The sequence below is a fragment of the Pipistrellus hanaki genome (assembly GCF_964339955.1).
Source record: "Pipistrellus hanaki genome assembly, chromosome: 1".
Lineage (NCBI taxonomy): Eukaryota > Metazoa > Chordata > Mammalia > Chiroptera > Vespertilionidae > Pipistrellus > Pipistrellus hanaki.
Window position 1 is genome coordinate 91318212 of NC_140503.1, and position 20589 is coordinate 91338800.

At 40.4% G+C, this 20589-nt stretch overlaps 1 long non-coding RNA gene across 2 annotated transcripts in view; it reads right to left on the reverse strand.

The window, feature by feature from the left end:
• Positions 1 to 2948: 2948 nt before the first annotated feature.
• LOC311618849 overlaps positions 2949 to 20589 on the reverse strand; it is a 51370-nt gene continuing 33729 nt past the window's right edge. The window contains exon 4 of one of the 2 annotated variants that reach the window (XR_014794382.1): positions 2949 to 3026. This is a non-coding gene — a long non-coding RNA (uncharacterized lncRNA). Of the gene's footprint in view, positions 3027 to 17071; positions 17964 to 20589 lie in introns of those variants that run through there. The other variant, XR_014794383.1, reaches the window with a different exon arrangement.

Here is a 20589-nt window from a genome sequence, read left to right on the forward strand (position 1 = left end):
AACATAGTATATCTTCTTCATTTTTTTCAAGGAATAAAACATATTATCTTAGCATTATGGATCACACTGAGAATACTAAAAACAAACAGTCACTTAGGAAACAAGCTTTAATAAAATTAGCCCTCCTCTCCAAGAATGATGATAAAGAAAAGGAGGGAGGGAGAGAGCAAGAAACAGGGGAGGGAATGAGATGGAAGGAGAGGGGGGGGACGGACACTATAATAGTGAATAAAACAGTAACAAAATAAAATGGTTTTATAAAAATGTTATTAGTATGTAGCTTAAGCTGAAGTCTAGATATTATCTTTAATTGATCTTAGAAATTCGTCAATACTGGTTCAATGCCACCTTTGGTGAAAGGGTAAACAACATCTTTTTTCTAGGCAAATGCATGTATAGGTTTTCTTTCTGCTAATTTCATGACTAAAGCAAAGCCTTGAAATTCATTTATAAAGAAAATGTAAACACATTTAAATTAAGTGTTGAAATATGTCTTCAAGGTAACACAGGTGTTTCTTCTCTAGTGTGATATGTTTCCTTAGAGACTCTGTGCTACACAAAATCATACCAGGGGTTTATGAAGGAAATACAGTTGGAGCAGCTACTCCAAACTATGCGATTTTGTGACCAGAGCACTATAAAAACACAAATTGGTTCCTGGAACAATAACTTCAGGAGCCCAGTTGGGCAGCTCCCACAGTCTAGAAAGTACCACAACAGAACAGGAGGGGCAGTGCTAGCAACACGTACATTAGACAGAGCTGGCAGGGCTGTGACAGTGCAGATGGCAGAGGCTGTGGGTGCTAGGAAGGTGGGCATGGGGGCTATTTACTTTTCTGGGGTTAGTGCCCCACAGTCCAGCGATGTTTATCTTCTTAAAAATGTAGTTTATAAGTTCCTAGCATTAGTGTGGTAATTAAGCCGAGTTTTCTTTTTCCTTTTCTACTAACGGTAATAACTTGATTGTTGCATAAGGTGCTCTTTGCCTAAAAAAAGATCATGAACCAATGCAATTTCCTGGTTCAACAAAGCTCATTTCTATTGGTCAGCTGCATGTAAGTTCATTGTATTATAGGTTCTCTAATGTGACCAAAATGGTATTAAGAAATTTTATACACTAGAAAATTTACGTAGAAACTTACTAATGAAAATGTTGCTTTTGACTACCTGAGAGTTATCATTTGATTAAAGAGTTGGGGATCTTTCAGGGAATTGAGAAATATGCAAAGGGATGAGGAAGATGGATGGAGCCAAAGTAATAATAGGAAGAATTAATACTTAAGATAATGTCTAATGCATTCCTGATACACTCTACATGCTTTTTGTGGATTAACCCATTTCATCCTCACAGCAATCCTTATAAGGTAGGTTTTTTACTATCTCACTTTCACAGATGAGGGAATTGAGACACAGAAAGGTTAAATCACTCTTCAGTAAGTGGTAAATGGAGATTAGAACCCATGCCTTTCTCTTTAAGCCATCTGCCTACAGGCTCCTGTAATTAGGCAGAAGAAGCTCCCCAAAGCACAGGCAACTGTGTAAAGTTTTCTGTTACTGAAGCCAGGAGGGAGGGAAAGCATGCTGGACAGACAGACAGACACCGCAGCTCTCTGGTATGGTAGCTTTTTTTTTTTTTTTTTAAGATGACATTTTAAAAAATATATTTTATTGATTTTTTACAGAGAGGAAGAGAGAGGGATAGAGAGTTAGAAACATTGATGAGAGAGAATGAATCATTGATCAGCTGCCTCTTGCATACCCCCTACTGGGGATGTGCCCGCAACCAAGGTACATGCCCTTGACCGGAATCGAACCTGGGACCTTTCAGTCCGCAGGCTGATGCTCTATTCATTAAGCCAAACCTGTTTCTGCTGGTGTGATAGCTTTTGTGCTGCCATCAACCATTTCTAGATCCTCACTGATGCCAACTCCAAACATCCTATGCTTTTATATTAGTCCTGGCTCCTGGTAGGAAGAGGGTATAGGTTATTTTGATTTAAAGAAAATACTAGAACAGTCTGACTATTTCTCTAAAATACAAAGGATCTTTGGGAATCCTAATATCCATCATTAGCATTTTCCCAATTTTCTTCTCTCCTAGGGGGATGACCTAACAGGGGGATATGAAATTAATAAACAAACTAAAATAGAAGTGAGCCCTGTTGAAAAAGAGAGAGCAGCAGTGCACAGGAGGACCTGGGATTTCAGCCCCGAGGGGTGGGAAGGCCTCTGAGGAACAAGGAACATCAGGTTGACATTCATGCCTCAGCTCCAGCAACAGGCTGAGGAGCTGGGAAACAAAGTGGCTGGAGAGACTTTGGACTTAGCCTCCACAGATCTCTGCTCTTTTTACTCTCAGCCTGTTCCAGCTGTTTCCAACTTCAAAAGGATTGTAGCTCATTGAGGACTCGAAGAATAAGAGGGTATTTATGGCTGACCCCATGGCTTAGGAACCAGAGAAAGAAGGAAACCTTGATCCCTAGAAACAGGTGAGGTGAGTAGAAATCAAAGCAATCAGACAAGCTCAAGAATTCTTGGGGAAAAAGAAACAAATTCAAGGCCAAGAAGCAGCCAGGGGACAGTCACCTGGAGGCCAAGGCCATCTTCGCATGAGAGGTTCTCTCCTCTAGGAACTGCTGACTAGGTCCTGGGAACCAGAGGTCCATGTTTTCATCATGTAGGAAGTCTGGGGAGACTGAGGAACCCCTAGGGCCTTTGCTTAGAGAACAGAGATCCTGGAATCCTATCTTAGAACTCGAAGGGATTTCCCAGAAAATGAGGGTGTGTAAACACACACACAAAAGTAACAAAATTGTAACCTTCAGGGCAACACTTTCAGTTCAAATAGATTTAAATGGTGAGGCAAACAGGAAAAGAAGGGATGTAACAGGAAGACTGAAATCAGGTTTATTGGAGATCATTCTTCAACCACCGGGAATAATGTTTGGACATGAATCCATGATCAGTGCCCAGAAGGGCCATGTTACCAGGTTTGAGGATGGGAAGCAGGAAAAGCCAGCCAAGGTCTAAAATGGGAGATGGGCATTTTGGTAACTGGAGCCAGAAGAGGGGTGGACAGGTTAGTTCTATATCTCCCCTGACAATAAGCACCAGACAAACTCGTTCACAGGCCACACTCCTAAGCTACTCTCCAGACCTCTGACCCAAGACTTCTGGTGGCAAAGAATCTGTGTGTTTTTTTCCTTAAATTTTTTTTCTATGATGTTTTTATTGATTTCAGAGAGAGGAAAATAGAGGGAGAGAGTGGTAGAAACATCGATGAGAGAGAAACATTGATTGGCTGCCTTCTCCACACTCCCTACTGGGAATTGAGCCTGCAATCCTAGGCATGTGCCCCGATAGGGAATTGAATCAGAGACCTCCTGGTGTTTTGGATGATGCTCAACTAACTGAACCATGCCAGCTGGAAGGAATCTGCATTTCAACATTTTAAAACGTTAGCATTCTTCTACATATTAGTATTGGAGAACCACCAGTTTAGATTTTATTATTTGCTATCTATAAATTTGGGTGCTTGGATGGTAAATGAGAAGAATGATCCAATTATTTTCCAGAACTACGAAAACTGAGCATCCATGAACAGAACATAGTGTTATAATTGAATAAGCCCCCTTACATTGACAATGTCCCTAATACTTTTAATTGCTCTCTTGTTGCATGGCAATTAAGTATAAATGTGCATCTGGTTCCCGAAATGATTGTGATTTGTGTGACTTCAAGACATTTCCATCCCAGTATTTCTGCAGTCAGCAGGAGAGAGAGGCATGAGCCAGTGGGTGTTATAGGGATACAGGTGAAGAACAGACCAACTCTTACTAGCATGGATCTGGGAGGTTAGGTGTGCTATTTCCTACAGCTGAGATATTGGAGAAATGAGAAGTCATAATTTATCTCTTCCTTTTTTGGATAAAAGGTGGAGCCAGCCACTAGTCTGGGCTTTCCTTTCCCAGGTGGGGACCTTCTTAAAGTCCCAGCTCCTTGATTCCTTCCCAGAAGCCCAGCACTCTGATCCTTGAATTTCCCAGGGCCTTGCTACTCCCTTCCCATGGCCTGCCTGGGTAGAATAGTTGGCTCATCCATCATGAGCAGCACAGCACTTCCAATGGGCAGGAAGATTCATATCTGACCATGGAAAAGCCAGATGCTCTCCAGTCCAGACCTCTCCTTTTGGTGACGAGAAATGAGGCTCTGAGAATTGAAATGGCTTAATCGAGGGCAACTTTGTATCTTGAACTCCAGGTTCCTATTCCTAACACATGGTGCCTTCTTTTCCTGGTGTGTCCTAGTTGGTGTAGCTCTGGCTGGACAGAGGTGAGCAGGTGATTCAGGGTACTTGTACACCAGGGCCAGCTGGGCCTGTGAATAGCTTCCTGATCTTTCCCCATCACCAGATCACTCCACCTAGGATCACCCCATTATACTGGCCTTTTAAAATAACAATTCACTTAGAATCAGTATTGGAGGCAGGTTCTTAAGCACTGTGAAAGCAACATGGCATGTGTCTTCCTCTCTGTGGAATGATTATGGAGCATCACATTTCTTTACTCCCATTTATTATTTTCTAGCAGTTTCTTATCCACTGTGGGTAAGAAAATTAAATTCTAACATTGCTTATGATAACTTTGAAAGGCTGAGGTAATGCAGCTTGGAAATAAAGCAAGGTTCTAGGGACAGATGTTACTGCACACAGTCCAGCCTGGTTCAATTTCTACATGATTAGGTCATTGGCAAGGGCTGGGAACTTCTGGGAGACTGGACTTGGCCCCTGCCCATAAGGACAGTTTTCAGAGAAGTTTACGGGTTGTACAGGAGTGTCCACAAGTCTATCAGAATCTTTACTCTTAAGAATAGCCATGTCCCAGAAGAGTCTGATCAAGGAGTTTTGGGGAAAAATAAAACCCTTGTTACCCTTGCTACTTCTCCACCTAATTGCCAGATAGAATAGGAAACCATGAGGGCATATGTTTTTAAAAGACACATCTGTTCTTCTCTATAAGTGTCCTTCATTTCGGCATGACTAAGTGGATGTTAATATGTCTGTTGAAACGGTTCTTTTACAAGAGTTTGTCCTCAGGTTGAAAAACTCCCAGAGACATCACATGAGTATGCTTAGCTCCTGTCAAGTGATACTCAATTGCTCTATAGGGGAAAGAGAGGCCTTCAAGTGCCTGTGGTTCCAGCCAAGAACGAGCAATTTGGCAAGCTTACCAGGGCAGAATGCTAGGCAATTCTTCTGAAAGTTGTCCTGGAATGGTGAAAGCTTTCACTCTAAAGACATTATTCAAGAAACCCCCCTAGGTCCCATATAATAATGAACTCTACATTTTTCTTTTGGGGGCAGATAAATGATTCTGTCAAGAATAGACTTCATGGTTGCAAAGAGAAGAGAATGACATTTTTAGTATGAATTCAGTCATCACTTCACTCCTCCACAAGAATGAAGGGGGGAAAAGGTGTTAGTGGCATATAACCAAATATAATAGCTTCAGCTATGTGAAACTCTTTATACATCTTGGAATTTTTGAAGCCAAAGTTATGCCAAGATACACTCAGGCAATACAACCTGAGAAAACAAAGTTTAAATAAAGCATTCTGACATCTTTTTCGAATGACACATGCAATTTTGTAATCTACCAAGCTTACATAGTTCCTTCCAGCTTGAGAGAGTGTAGCACCATAGGCGTCTGGCCCCAAATCAGGAAGAAAGTTGGGCCTGGACTAACCCCTAGATTCTCTGTGGCAGCTGATCCAAGAGGCCAAGACACTGACATAGAATTAATATAGCACCCCATAAGCTGAAAGGTTTGAGGGACCTGTGCTCATTCCTTTGGTTTCTAAATATAATTATGTGCAAAGACTTGAGCTGGGAATGAGCAATGCTGATGTGAAGTCATTTTGGACCCAAATTAAAGTAGGATAAGCTCTCCTTCATGCTTCAGAAGTTATCCGGGGAACCCAGAGTCTTCCTTCTGTAGGCTGATCACAGCAGGATCTCCATTTTACCTCTCAGAGCCAACCTCAGCTTAATATGATTTTCTGCAGTTTAAACATTCTAATTAAATTCCCGAATTTATTTTTTGGAAGAAAGAAAGTAGATCATTTGTTTCAGTCATAGAAATAAACATATCTTTGGCCTGTATTAAAACCTGTTGGTCTCCCAAGCTCTGTTTGAAATTCACAACATGGGAATTTACAGAATTTTCATAAAAGCAATTGAAGAAATTACAGCATCTCCATGAACTCCCAGGGTGCACTTCTATTAACAAAAGATGTTTTGCTTTACTCACACCTGCTCAGATCTCTGTGGGGGCTCAAGCGATACACATTCCAATAGAGCAGCGTCAATAAAATCAAATAAAATTAAGTTACCAGGAATGGAGTAGAGATTTTTACCATGCAAAGTGCATTAGAAAAGAAGCTGAACTCCTAGAACTGATTTTTTTGTTAGGAAATTATTGCAGAAAGATAATTTTTTTCGAACATAAATTCTACAATTTTGACTTTGTTGATTTTTCTATCCTACAATTTGAACACTTCTTTCCTCTGATTCTGTGTGTGCATATGGGTGTGGGGAGAAGGGAATGGAATGGGTGGGGATGTTTAGAAGAGGTAGGAGGAAGGGATAAAGAGCTAGTAAAATAGGAATTTTATTTTTTCTCATTGCCTGTTACTGGAAAGAATTAGAGAGCTCTCACAAAGTCTGCCTATATTAATGTGTTTCTACTCATTAGATTATGGTCTTAAGAAAACAAAACTCATATTTTCTTTAAATATGTGAAGTCCTATTCCTTTTAGGAAATCCCTGTCTATGGAGAGATAAGATGAGAGCTGAGTTCCCTCTAATTGCCAACATATTTGTGTTTATACATAATATTGATATTTCTAGGGTTTTGTTGTTCTGAGAGTCATAAAAATCTCTATGCAGACTATTACATTAATAGTCCCTTTCTCCACACACACAATCTCACAAGGATCACATTGAATTGCATGGAAAGGGAAGGTCCCTTGCCTTGAAGGAGATGATTCCCTTTGGGGAGCAGGAAAATGACAAATACATGAGTGACAAGACAATGTTATTTGTGAGTGAAAAGTGTCTGTCTATTTTACAATTTTGTGGCTAGTTTTAAAGGAAGGAGGTTTCTAAAGAGGACCCTTTGCAGAGTGAAGTGATGGGTATGAGGGTGGCAGAGTCTCTGAGGAGGGGCAGGTAGCTGTGTGTGGGAAAGGCTGCCTCAAAGCTATGGAGTAGAAGGAAGGAGAGCAAAGTAAGGGTCCATGTGGCTGAAGAAAAGCTCTGGGAGGGGACAAAGATGTGCACTGGGGACTTCTATTAATTTTCATTCATTCATTCACTCACTTTGTTCAGACATCTTTACTAAGCACCTGATGTGTGATCAGCTCTGTGCTAGATAGTGGAGATAAGATAGACGTTGACCTGCAAGCATCGTCAGTGAAATATCTCACTTTCTTGTGGAATGGATTTTCGTTTGGAGAAGGTTGGAAAGCACTCAGAGACTTTGCCAAAACTGACACTGGTGAGAACTCTGAGGCTGCCGGGAGAATAGCCACACCTGCCTTACTCACATTTCAGAGGGGGTGTCCATAAAGGAAAAAAACAAACACCAATGTGTTGGCTCTTACTTGTCATAACTAACTTGGTGACCAAGAATTGTAAGTATCTAAAAGTAGGAATAACATGCAGAGCTGCTCAGGAATGTGGAGGGAAGAAAATGTTTTGCTTTATATTGGCTTACTAAACTTCTCAGTATAGTAAGGTGGTTTTATTTAGTTATTTTGTTCTTTCACCTTGCTCTAAAACAGTCTTTGGAGTTTATTTATTTTATTTTTAATCCTCACCCAAGGATTTTCCCATTGATCAGAGAGAGTGGAAGGGAGGGAAAGGGGGGTAAAGAGAGAGGGGGGGTAAAGAGAGAGAAAGGAAGGGAGAGAGAGAGAGAGATTAAGAGAGAGAGAGAGAGAGAGAAGCATTTACGACACATTGATTGCCTCCCAAATGCACCCTGACCAGGAATCGATCAATCAATCCATCAAGCTGCAATCAAGATACTTCCCCTTGACCAGAATCAAACCTGAGACCCTTCAGTCTGAGGTCTGATACTTTAACCACTGAGCACTTGCCAGGGAAAATCAGTCTTTGGAGCAGGTTTTTAATGGATATGTCCCAACAAACTATGTGTTGGAGTAAGTTGTAAGGTGTGCAGGAATTTCTTACCAATAATAAAGTTCTAAAACTGTGCAAGTGTTTTTAAATGAATATTGTAAAAATTTGGATACCTAAAAACAGCTCCTCTTCCCAAATCCTCAGTCTTCTTCATTACTGTGACACAGGTGATAATCTGTTTCTGTTAACATGCATGACCCCAATAGGTGTTCCCAAAGTGGTAGTTATAATTCTACTCCTTCCTGTCCTTTTCAAGAAGGAAATGAAAGTGAACAAGACATGCAGGGACTGACCAGTAGACCCTGAGTGATGGATGAATGGATTACTTTAACACATATTTCTGTGAAAAAGAGGGCTAAGGGGCTGCTTGGCAAGAGGCACCAAGCAGCCCCATTTGCCTGCCTCCTTATGCTTTTATTGTACTAAAACTAAAACAGCTTGAACTAAAATTAATCTATAGATACAATCAGCAGGTTAAATATCCTTGAGAAAGCACATGCTTCTATAAGGTCAGGTCTAAAGATTAAACACAGAGATTCTATTAAAACACCCGGGGGCTTTGAATTGTTTGGGAAAGTCAAGGCAGGAACTGCCACCTTTGGCAAGGTCCCTCTAGAGGCCTCTGACCTTCCAGAGAATCCTCCTTAGAGACTTTCCAACCAAGTCCTATGCCTCCCTACAAAGACATTATAGGCATTATTATTCCTTAAGGCTAATTCTGGGCTCAGTAGAAAGAGTACTGTGATCGATTGATATGGTAAGGAGTGTTGCAGAGTATTGCCATTTCTGAGTTAGATGATTTCTATGAATTTTTTGGTGTTGTAGTTCTTTAGTTAACTTTATGTTGTAGTCATCTGTAATATTTTATATTATACTAAAGTTCTGGTGCATGAGTTTGTGCATGGGTGGCATCCCTCAGGGTGGCCAGAAGAGATTGGGCCGCAGCTCACACCCCCAGGCTCACAGCCTCAGCTCGTGCCCCCAGGCTTGCAGTCCTGCAGCCCCACCTGGCACACTGCTGTGGCCTAACACCGCCCCCTCACCTACTCCACCATCCTGCCTGCAGGGCGATCTATCAGGGACAGCTCCAGGGAGCTGGGCAGTGGCCCTGTCTCCCACTGCCACTATTAATTGCTATCTGCTGGGCGATCAACAGGGCAATTGGGCCCCTTCTCACACTTGCCTTGGCCTGGTGCTGCCCACTCACCTGCTCCACCATCCCACCATGGTCCAGCTGTTGTTGGGGCTTATCAGGGCTGGTAATGTCTCCACTGCTACCCACTGCTAGTGCCACCATTTTCCATCTGCCCCTGGTAGTCAGTGCACATCATAGTAAACAGATGAACTCCTGGTCAAACTTCCAGTTGAATAATTTGCATTTTAGTTTTTTTTTTGTTTTTTGTTTTTTTTATAGGATAGGTTGGATTCATTCATATCACCCGTCCTGATCAGGTCCTGTACTGAAGGAGACTCAATGGATGCTGTTAGAATTCAAGCTGAGTGGTCCTAATCTGTGTGCTCTCTTAACAGTTATTGACATGAAGGTGACACCATTGGCAACCTGTGACCATATAACACTCAATATAGGGTAGGAGCACAAGATATTTTTTCTCATTAACTGTACTAATACATTATTATGAATTTTGATCAATAGTAAAACTGTATTCAACAAGAAATTTCGAGAAATTTGTGCAAAGGGGTGGGGGAGGTTGTCCCTCAGCCCAGCCTGCACCCTTTCCAATCTGGGACCCCTGGAGGGATGTCTGACTGCTTTCTCCCAATCCAGGACTGCTGGTCCCAATTGCTCGCCTGCCTGCCTTCCTGATTGCCCCTAACCACTTCTGCCTGCCAGCCTGATTACCCCCTAACCATTCCCATGCCAGGCTGATTGATGTCTAACTGTTCCCCTGCCAGCCTGTCTGGCCCCAACTTTCCTCCTCTGCTGGCCTGGTCACCCCTAACTGTCCTCCTCTACAGAGCTGATCACCTCCAACTGTCCTTCCTTGCATGCCTGGTTCCTCTCAACTGCCCTCCCTTGCAGGCCTGGTGCCTCCCAACTGCCCTCTACTGCTGACCATCTTGTGGTGGCCATCTTGTATCCACATGGGGGCAGGATCTTTAATCACATGGGGGCAGCTATCTTGATCTTGTGTGTTAGAGTAATGGCCAATCTTCATACTACTTTTATTAGATGGGATAGAGGCCTGGTGCACAGGTGGGGGCCAGCTGGTTTTCCTTGAAGGGTGTCCTGGATCGGGGTGAGGGTTCCCTTGAGGCATGAGGTGGCCTGAGCAAGTGGCCTGTGGTGGTTTGCAGGCCAGCCATACACCCTGGCAACCCAATCAGAGGCCCTGGTATCTGAAATTTATTTACCTTCTACAATTAAAACTTTATAGCCTGGAGCAGAGCAAAGCCTTCTGCTTGCTCTATGGCTGCCTCCATTTCTGTTTGGATTTGTTTACCTTCTACAATTGAAACTTTGTAGCCTTCAGTGGAGGCCTAGGCTGGGTAGGGAAGGTGGAAAGCTTGGCTTCTTTCGTTGTCTGGTAAACCCAAGCTTCCCTCTGCTCTCTATGGCTGTAGCCATCTTGGTTGGGTTTATTTGCATACTTGCTCTGATTGGCTGGTGGGCGTGGCTTATGGTGTAGTGGAGTGATGGTTAATTTGCATATTACTCTTTTATCAGGTAGGATTTTCAGAGCCTGTGCTTTTGGGAACCCATCTAAAATACATGTCTACTTTCCTGACTTGGTGAACAACCAAAGGACAAAATGGAAACTGTGGGAGCATCCCCTAGTCCTCATTCTAAATATTATTTGGATGGGGAAGATTGGGTCAAAACTATATGAACTTAATTAAGGCAGCCACTAGAAGTTGCTTTATAAACAAACAAACAAACAAACCACTCAGGCTTTCAGAGTATTTTGTTGATAGCAACTTCTTTATGGAAAGACCAGGTAAAGAAAATCCAATAATTGAGCATTCTGGTAAGTTTGGTCAGATAATCTTAGGATTTTCTATATCTGGTTGCTCAAACATAGATAAGAGATTAGGAACCCAAATATTGAACATTATTCTTTCTTGGCTTTCAGGTACTAAGCCTGGATGAATTAATTTAATAAGCTCACTTGTGTTTCTTAACACTTCATTCTTTCATAATTTGGAAATAGTCAGTAACCACCTTGAATAAGAGACTAAGATAGCACCACCTGTCTAGTAAACTTATCTCCAGCCTGAACAATCCTATAGAGCAAACAAACAAAAATAATTCATATTGCAAGATGTTTGAATGAAAGTCTTCCTTTTGAAAAGTAGCATAATGCAAGGGATGAAAGCATGAAAGTTTTTTACAGTTGGACTATCTATGCTTAGATTTTAGCTCCAACATTTACACACTGTGACCTTGGGCAAGTATTTAAACTCTGCTCCACTTTCCTCATATGCAAGAGACAGCAATATTCAGAAAATCTTGCATATTTTGGTACATCGACAGGGGGCCTGGAAAGTCATTACAAAGCATGGCTGGAACACCGTGTCACCTGATATGAAGTCATTAAAATTATCTTTATGCTATCCTTTTTTCAATCAAGCAGTTACAATTATTTTCTCTCTGAATATCATCTTGACTACTGTCATTCAAAACTCTACTTTATAGCACTGCTCTTTAATTATATAACAGTGAGGTGTGGATCTTACAATGTGCCCACTTGGAAAGGTCAATTCTAAGTATACACGCCTTTTCTAGCTCTATGATTCATATTTATGTTCTTATTGATGGCCAAATTCTAAAGTCTTAATGTTAACTTGTTCTTTAAAGTGGCTCAAAGCTAATTTATTTTGGAGGTAGAATGAACCAGGAGGGCAAGCCCTCTCCATAAGAACTATCAATAGTACCAGGCAGAGGGTCAGAGCAGCCATGAAGCAAAGTTATAAAGGGACAAGTGAACAGTGAGCTAAGGAAGGAAGCCAGAGATCAGTCTGATGGAAATAGTGTTGCACCATAGGTCAGAGGGACAGGAAACAGCACTGCAGCCATGACCTGGGACAATCAGGACCAGGTGGGGAAGGAAGTGGCCAGTAGAACAGTCAGACAAATATTTCAGGATACCGTCTGGGAGCACAGAGAGGATAGTGGTGCCTTTTGAATAAGTGACAACAATGTGATGTGGGGTTAGGGCTTCTAAGCTTCAATGCTTTGAAAATTACCTTGCTTCAGATATTCTGAGCTGTAGTAAATATTCTGGGCCCCTTACCGTTTAATAAACTGAGTTAGGGCACCCCAATTTCTTCAGAAACTTCACACAGACCTTTTGAAGTGTGAGATGGAAGTGCACAGACTCAGAACTTAAACTCGAATCCCATCCTTCTCCAAACCTCTATATGTCTGCTGAGGATGACTCTGAAGACAAAGGTTATCTTATGCTTATATTAGAGACCCGATGCATGAAATTTGTGCAACAGTAGGTCTTCACAAACCCGGCTGCCTCAGCCCTCGCAGCCCCAGCTTCCTCCGGAAGGTAGTTCAGATGGTTGTTTTGCTAGTCAGCCATTCGGTTGATTTGTATATAATGCTTTTATTATTATAGAAGTTCCATGAGCAACACTAATGGGCATCACATAGCCAAATGACTTCTGTGCATCACAAGGGCACAATTGCACAAAGCTGAAGCTGCACAAGCCAATCTCATGCCAATACAGGATCTTTAATCCTGTCCTTACTTATCCTGTTCCCCTCTCTGTAGTCAGCATCATTCTGCCTTCTAAACCATTCATGTTATGAATAGTCATAGCAACAGCTATGCCCATGTATTGAGTTTTAGTATGTGCTACATCCTTTATACACAGCAGGTGGTTTAAACCTGACAACAATCCCAAGGGTAGGTATTTTTATTATTATTCCCATTTAATGGATGAGAAAACTGAGGATCCTAAAGATTAAGCAACTTGCACAAGGTTACTAACAGGCAACTGGCAGATCTGGGAATTAAATTCAGGTCTGTTTAATATCAAAGCCCAGGCTCCCCCGCCCCCTGCCCTCTTGAGGTTCAAATAAGAATGAATTACAGCTACTGATGCATTAATTACAACAGTGAGCATAAGATTTAGACAAAATGTTACTACACTAAGGATTTATGTTTTAAAACACTTTATCTTTAATTGTGGAACAAAAATTTGGGTCCCAAATTAGGACTGGAGGCAGCAGGAAGGAGAGGACCCGGTGATGGAATGGGTGAAATTGTTCAGGGCCAGGTGTGCTTCAGTCGGATTGATAATTCTTTTAGTCTGACCAGAATGGGTGATCCAAAAAGGTTGGCAGGCTCTGCCCCACAGCTTCCAGAGAGATCCGGGAGGAGAACCAGCTCCAGGCTTTCTGGGAAACTTGCCAAACCTATTTTCAGAACCTGCATATATTTGGCCAACTTTCTTATCAACTTGTCCTGTAACCCAGAAACCCCTGAGACCTAAGACAGATGCGTGCTTGGACACTTTCCTCCCACTGTCCGTCCTCTCTCCTCCCTCTGAACCTTTACCCTTCCTCCAGCCCATGTTATGTTGCTGATAATATCAGCAAGGGTACATCTAATTTACTATCCAAACAATCCACATAGCTCGGCTCAGTCAATTCTCTTTCCCCAAGCATTTTAGAATATTTTTCTATACAATTACTTCTTTGCTCTCATTCTAAAGTACATTCTTAGGTTCCTTATATTATTTCTTACTTATGATAACAATATTTACTCAACAAAGCATGCCATAGGATGTGTCATCTTTGTCAGCAGAAGTACAATGTTGAGTGCCCTTCTAAATTCTTTCATCACCATCATCCCTGCTTTGCCCCTCTGCCCTCCCACTTACCTCCCAAGCATCCTGCTCAGTAGCATTGGCAACATTTCCCAGGCCTTTCCAGGTGTTTGCCTGTGGATTTACTTCTATTTTCTCCTACCACCCTTCTTTCCTTTAAAAATCACATTTGCAGAGTTGTGACTGTCCTTCAAAATTGGCTCCAAATATTGCTTCTTATTTACTTGTCTTTAAAGAGTAAGGTCAGCAGCCTGGCAATCCAATGCTGGACACAGACAGTCTCCTCTCCCTTCCCTTTGGCTCTGCTGTTGAATAAGTTATAAATTTGGAAGGAACATAAAATGGTGATGATTTCCCTGCACATCCCATTATTCCCCTCACATTGAGAAAGGCCTGTGGACCATATTGAGGCTGCTCACCTTTCTTTCCATCCCCTTCAAGAAAAAAGAAAAGCATTCGAGATCCATGGACCTTGCGGGGCCAAAGGGCAAAACAAATATCTTTACAACACATCATAAGTCACTATGAAATGCGTGCCATCATTTCCATGGTTTTGATAAATATGAGGTATGCTGAAATTAAAGATTATAAATTTGGGACCTGAAAGGAGATGACTTGGATTTAATAGAACAAGCTGATATATGAAGTCTGTCTTCTTAAAGTTAATTAAAGGAAGTGGAAATGGTCATCTATTAACAGAATCTAGTTCTCCAAGGAATAATTTGTGAGTACAAATGCATGTATACATTTGTCCATATACATGGGCATCATGTGTGTATATAACAGTGTGCCTGTATTTATATGTAACTTCTTCTGATTTAAATAATGAGACCCAAAGGGATTTTATTTCTGATTTGTGAATTTATTCATACAAAGAACATTGTGAGGATATAGAATCAATTAATATTTCATTGTATGGTTGATGCATACTCTTATTATAAAGAATACAATTTTACACATTTTTTTTTGTCAAAACAACTGGTACACACATGCACACTAGGTATGCCTGTTTCCCCATGTTATGTATTTCACCATCCTCTATAAAGACATTAAGAAATTATGTATAGACTTTTGTTTTACAACTCACTGGTAACTTAAAAAATCAAATGTTATGAAGTTATATCTAATATTAAACATTAAAATATAAAGATATAAATTCAAAGGCAGAGATAGTTACCCATGTTGTCTCAAAATATTTTGGAAAAAGTAAATCAGCTTTTGCATACAGTCTGTCATAAGTCTTGCATTTACATTAAGATTTTTATTCTTTATCCTCAGGCTCACCAACTAAATCAGTCCCACAGACACTACTTACTCCTATGTCTTTAGGAGAGCTGGGACTCTTAGTCCAAGAATTTGGTAGGATTCCTCTGAATAGCTTTTTAGAGGGCTGTGTTCCTGAGGTGCATGAGTTCAAAAGACAATGAAAGGTGAAGAGAGAAGGGAAAAAGAAATGTCTTCAACTTAGTTGTCTAAATAAAAAAGATGGCTTTTGAACTGTACCCAAAAGTTATCAAACCAAATCACTATACAGGAGTCTAGAATGTTAGTAGTAGTGTTAAAATAGGTCTTACTTGATGTAAGCCATATAGAGAAGATGTCTATCTATTTATCTGTTTGTTTATAAAATCAGAAGGGAGGTTTTGAGGAACAAATGGCATTGTCTTGAACTGTGTAAGGGCACACATAGAATTGCCTGTAGGTGAGGTAGGCTTTAGCATCTTCTGTGCTAGCTGCATTTTCACATACTGGTAGTGGCAGCACAAATTAACTGGTTTGAAAAGCATTTGGGCAATGCATAGTAAGAGTAATAACACTTTCCTCTGTCCTTTGACAAAGATATTAGTCTTCTGAGAATTTATACTAAGGGAATGGAAAAATTAATGCATAATTTCCATTGCATTATCATTTTGAAAAGTAAAATATTGGCCATAAACTAAAATGCCACTAATCCCGGAATGGTTAAGTAAATGAGGTACAATGTTTGTGTGGAATATGGTACAGCCATGTTAAATGTAGGATGTGTAGTAACACTCCAAACAAAGCTTAAGGTATGGATTGGTTGTTAGAGTATTGGCCCCCATCTTACAACCATGTTGCTTTGCTGTGCTGGAGCTATAATTGCAAACTAAATTTGTTTAGCCTGCTTGTTCCTTATTAGACTCCACCAATAGGGGGCACTAATGGGAGGTTGAAGGCAGTTGTGAGAAGAAGGGAGAGGCCCCTTCCTGTGTGCTTCTGTCTTGTCAGTTATTCTTCCATGCCCTTCACTCTGAAGAGGGGCAGTTGATTTCATAGAAGTTAGTTCCAGTCTTCAGCTTTTGGACCCACCTCTAGAAGCTACCTCATCACCTCTCCCCTTAGAACTATCAGCACCAGCTCTGGTGGAGTCCCCTCCCAGGGGTGTGCACTCCCTTCTTCCAAGCTGCTAGTTCTGAGTATCTGGACCCTTTCCCTTTGTTGTTCCAGCAAGGGCAGCAGCTGCTTCCTGCACTTATTCCTGTTTCATTTCAGGGTCCCCTTTATGTTTCCAGTTCTCTAATACTTGTATAACCAATTTCTTATATTAAATTCTCTCTGCTAAAAAGTATTGTCTCTACCTTCCTGATGGATTAAAAAAAATCAGAGAATAAAGTAGGAAACAATCTAAAACAGATGTATGAGAAAAAGTGTTGAAAGAAAATTTACCAAAAATTTTTAAAAATATATTTTTATTGATTTTAGAGAGGAGGGGAGAGGGAGAAACGTCAATGATGAGAGAATCATTGATTGACTGCCTCTTGCATGCCCCCTACTGGGTTCAAGCCCACAACTGGAGCATATGTCCTTGACTAGAATAGAACCTATAACTCTTCAGTCTGCAGGTCAATGCTCTCTCCATTGAGCCAAACAAGCTAGAGCCCAAAATTTTAATCAAGATTGTATCAGACACTAAATTAGCCTAATGAGTGATTTTTTCTCCCTTCATTGCTACTTTCTAGATTTTTGCTAATGTAGTTACATTACTATCATAGTAAAAACATATAGTTATGTATTTAAAAAAAGGATTTGATTCCCAGTAAAAGAGTATGTAGTCCAAAGAGAATTGTACCTGTAAAACAAGATGAATTTTAATCTGGGAATGGAAAGTGATTGCAAGATACCACAATTCCATTGGGGTATCTTTTGAAAAACAGAAGCAGCACAGAAAAACTGGAGGGGAAAATGACATAGCTCCGAAATGACAAACTGAGAAGGTTGATGTGACTTTCCAGCAAATTTTACAACAGCCTATCACACAGATGGTTGAAGAACACAAGGACAAAGCCTGGGTTTAAAGCAGAGGTTCTCAACCTTCCTAATGTCGCTACCCTTTAATACAGTACCTCATGTTGTGATGACCCCCAAGCACAAAATTATTTTCTTTGCTACTTCATAACTGTAATTTTGCTACTGTTATGAAAAACCATTGGAAAACACAGATATTTACATTATGATTCATTAACAGTAGCAAAATTACAGTTATGAAGTAGCAATGAATATAATTTTATTGCTGGGGGTCACCACAACACGAGGAACTGTATTAAAGGGTCACGACATTAGGAAGGTTGAGAACCACTGGTTTAAGAGACCACATTATGCCAAATTCACTTTATTTCCTTTTTTTATTGGATTATTATATGAGTTGGTCATTCATTCATTCATTCATGCAATAAACATTTATTACATAACTGCAATATTCTAGAAACTGTCTTGGTAATGACGATAGAAAAATGAGCTTCAGCCCTAACTGGTTTGGCTTAGTGGATAGTGTGTCAGCCTGTAGACTGAAGGATGCCAGGTTTGATTCTGGTCAAAGGCATGTACCTTGGTTGCGGGCACATTCCCCGTAGTGGTGTGCAGGAAGCAGCTGATTGATGTTTCTCTCTCATAGATGAGATCTCTCTCTTAGATCCTCTCGATCCATCTCCCTTCCTCTCTGTAAAAAAATCAATAAAATATATTAAAAAATAAAAATGAGCTTCAAATAGGCGTGAGTGGGTGCATAATATTTAGAACAGATATATAACATATAATTCTATTTTACACTTTTTATTTTACCCAATAATATGCAAAACAGACATCTACATTTTACATACCTGAGACTCACACTTAACTACACTCCCACCCCACTTCTAGTGGGTTGTGGATTACAGCGACTGGGGAGAAGGTTTGGGATAAGGCAGGGATTGTGGCATGGGTGAGAGTGAGGGCAGGTCCAAGGGTGTGGTGTGGTTAGGCACCATCTGGCAGCCAAGACACATAAAACTGAGCAGCACATGTTTTTCATACTTGTTCATCACAGCAGGGGCCATCAATCAACTTTAAGTAAGATGTCTGCTTAGTTTCTTGATTTCACATGAATCTTGAGTGGTTCACATACCAGATTCTCTGAATTCTCCCTTAAACTTTCAGTGGTCAAATATATTTACTTTCTGCAATAAACAGGTTTAGCTATTTAGTAATAAAACTAATTCCATTTTCTGTATGGACACTTCTGTTTGTTTGTTTGTTTGTTTATTTTTTGGTATGTTTTCTGATTTGGTTGTCCTTATTGATTAAGTATACATAGGACATCAGAGTGAGGGAATAACTTGCCAATAATGTGCTAGACTGAAATAAATGTCTAGGTTTGTTTGGCATTCTCTGTTGTAGACATACATCTTAATTATTCTAAAACTCCATTATAATGGTGATTGGGAGGACAAGACTAAAACATCTTAGAGGTTAACCCATATATAAATGTTATTATGTCTTTATACTTTCCCCCCTTTGATGATAAAGACTCTGTCTTCTTAAAAATTACAAGTCATTTAGAAATAAAGTAGAAAGAGAAAGTTTCCCAGAATTAGCAATGCAGGGTGTTGGAGATGGAATAAAGGAGAAGTTTTGGTTAGTATGATAATAAATAAGTAGTGTAATAGTTATTTAATTTTTGACATGGCTAAATGAATAGAGGTCAAAATGCTCTGCTTCAGGATGGCAAAATACCCATTCCCCTACCCCCAATCCCTGTGCCAAGGAAATCTTTATAAGAAAATGTGGTAAAGACTCTAGCAGAGGATCAGGAAGAACACAGTGAGCATCAGGGAAGAGTTGGAGAGGAGTGTTGGTGGACTTGAGGCTGAAGGTTGGGGTTAAGTCATGGTTCCATGTTACCATCCTTAGCATTAAACAAAAAACCCTCCACAAATTTATTATATCCTACCATATTTCAAAACAGATAAGGTGGCCTACTAAAATGTACATAATATCAGAAAAGACGGTGAAAGTAAGTTGTGAATAGGGGCAAAAGCATTAGGGCAGGGAAAGTAAGATTAACCCATGAAGAGATTTGTCCAAAATCAATATTTGCTGAGATAATATACAAAAATATTTGTAGGACTTTCTATGCATTTGCTGAAAATAGACCACAAGTTTGGTTCCAAGCTTTCAGGCACATATATTTAAAAAAAAGATTCTGATCACATTGTCAATTACTTTATTAATTTATCAATAAATAATTACTTAATTATTTAGTTACTTGAAAATACAAACCAGTTGCCAACTAAAGCATAACTCTTCCTGGTACTGAGGCAAGAAAGAAATTGTTCCCCATGGATCTTCATAAAAAGGACACTGAATAATATAGTGATAAATGTCCCAGTGGCACTTTAAAGCAAAAAAGGAAATGAATTTTATGAAGATGTTTCTTCTATCAGCTGTCAAGAGGCTGGAGTAAAAATATTATCACCCAATTCAGTGAAAGAAACTTGATGAGAATAAAAATCATGTAGTATACATGTATAATTTATCATGGGAACAATTTTAGAGCAGTAATACTTAACTTCTTTTGAGTTGTGGATTACTTTGGGAAAATTTCCATTCATTTTTTTTTTTAAGCAAATATGTACAACGATTTGGCTCCATCCCAGGCCATGGCAGCCATGGGAATATGCTGCTTGGCTCTCCTGCTGTGGGAGGCTGATGCCTCCCTCTGGGTTCACCACCATGTTCTTACCAAGGCCATCCCCCAACCCCAGCTGGTCCCAATCCCTGTCATGGACAGAGCACTGTAGAGGTGAGGTTCCTGACTCCTTCCTGCAGGATGCAGAACATTGGTCCAAGGACCTCCCATGGGCCTGGCCAGAACTTTCTTAGAATTGTGCTGTGGTCTGAGATTCTTTCAAGCTGATCTTCCTTCCCTCCCTTTCTCCTCTCCTGGGGCTCAGAACTGCATTGTGGTTTAACAGTTCTGCCTGCCTCCTGCTTCTACCCCTTTGTCCTTCTCTGGTATATTTATCTCAATAAATCTTGGGATCTGCTTTTCCAAAGAGCTAACCCACATGTATTGAAGGTCAAGTTACCTGGACAGCCAGGAATCCTAGTCACCTGGTATTTATGTTCTAAAGGGAAAAGGCAAAATACATATAAAGCAACAAACATGTGACTGAGATGATTCCAAGATAGTAATGACTACTCTGAAGAAAACTGAACAGAGTTATATACTGAAGGAGAGGCGACTCTACTTTAGATTGGCTGGTCAGGAATGGCTTCATTTAGTAAGTTGATATCTACATGTCAGA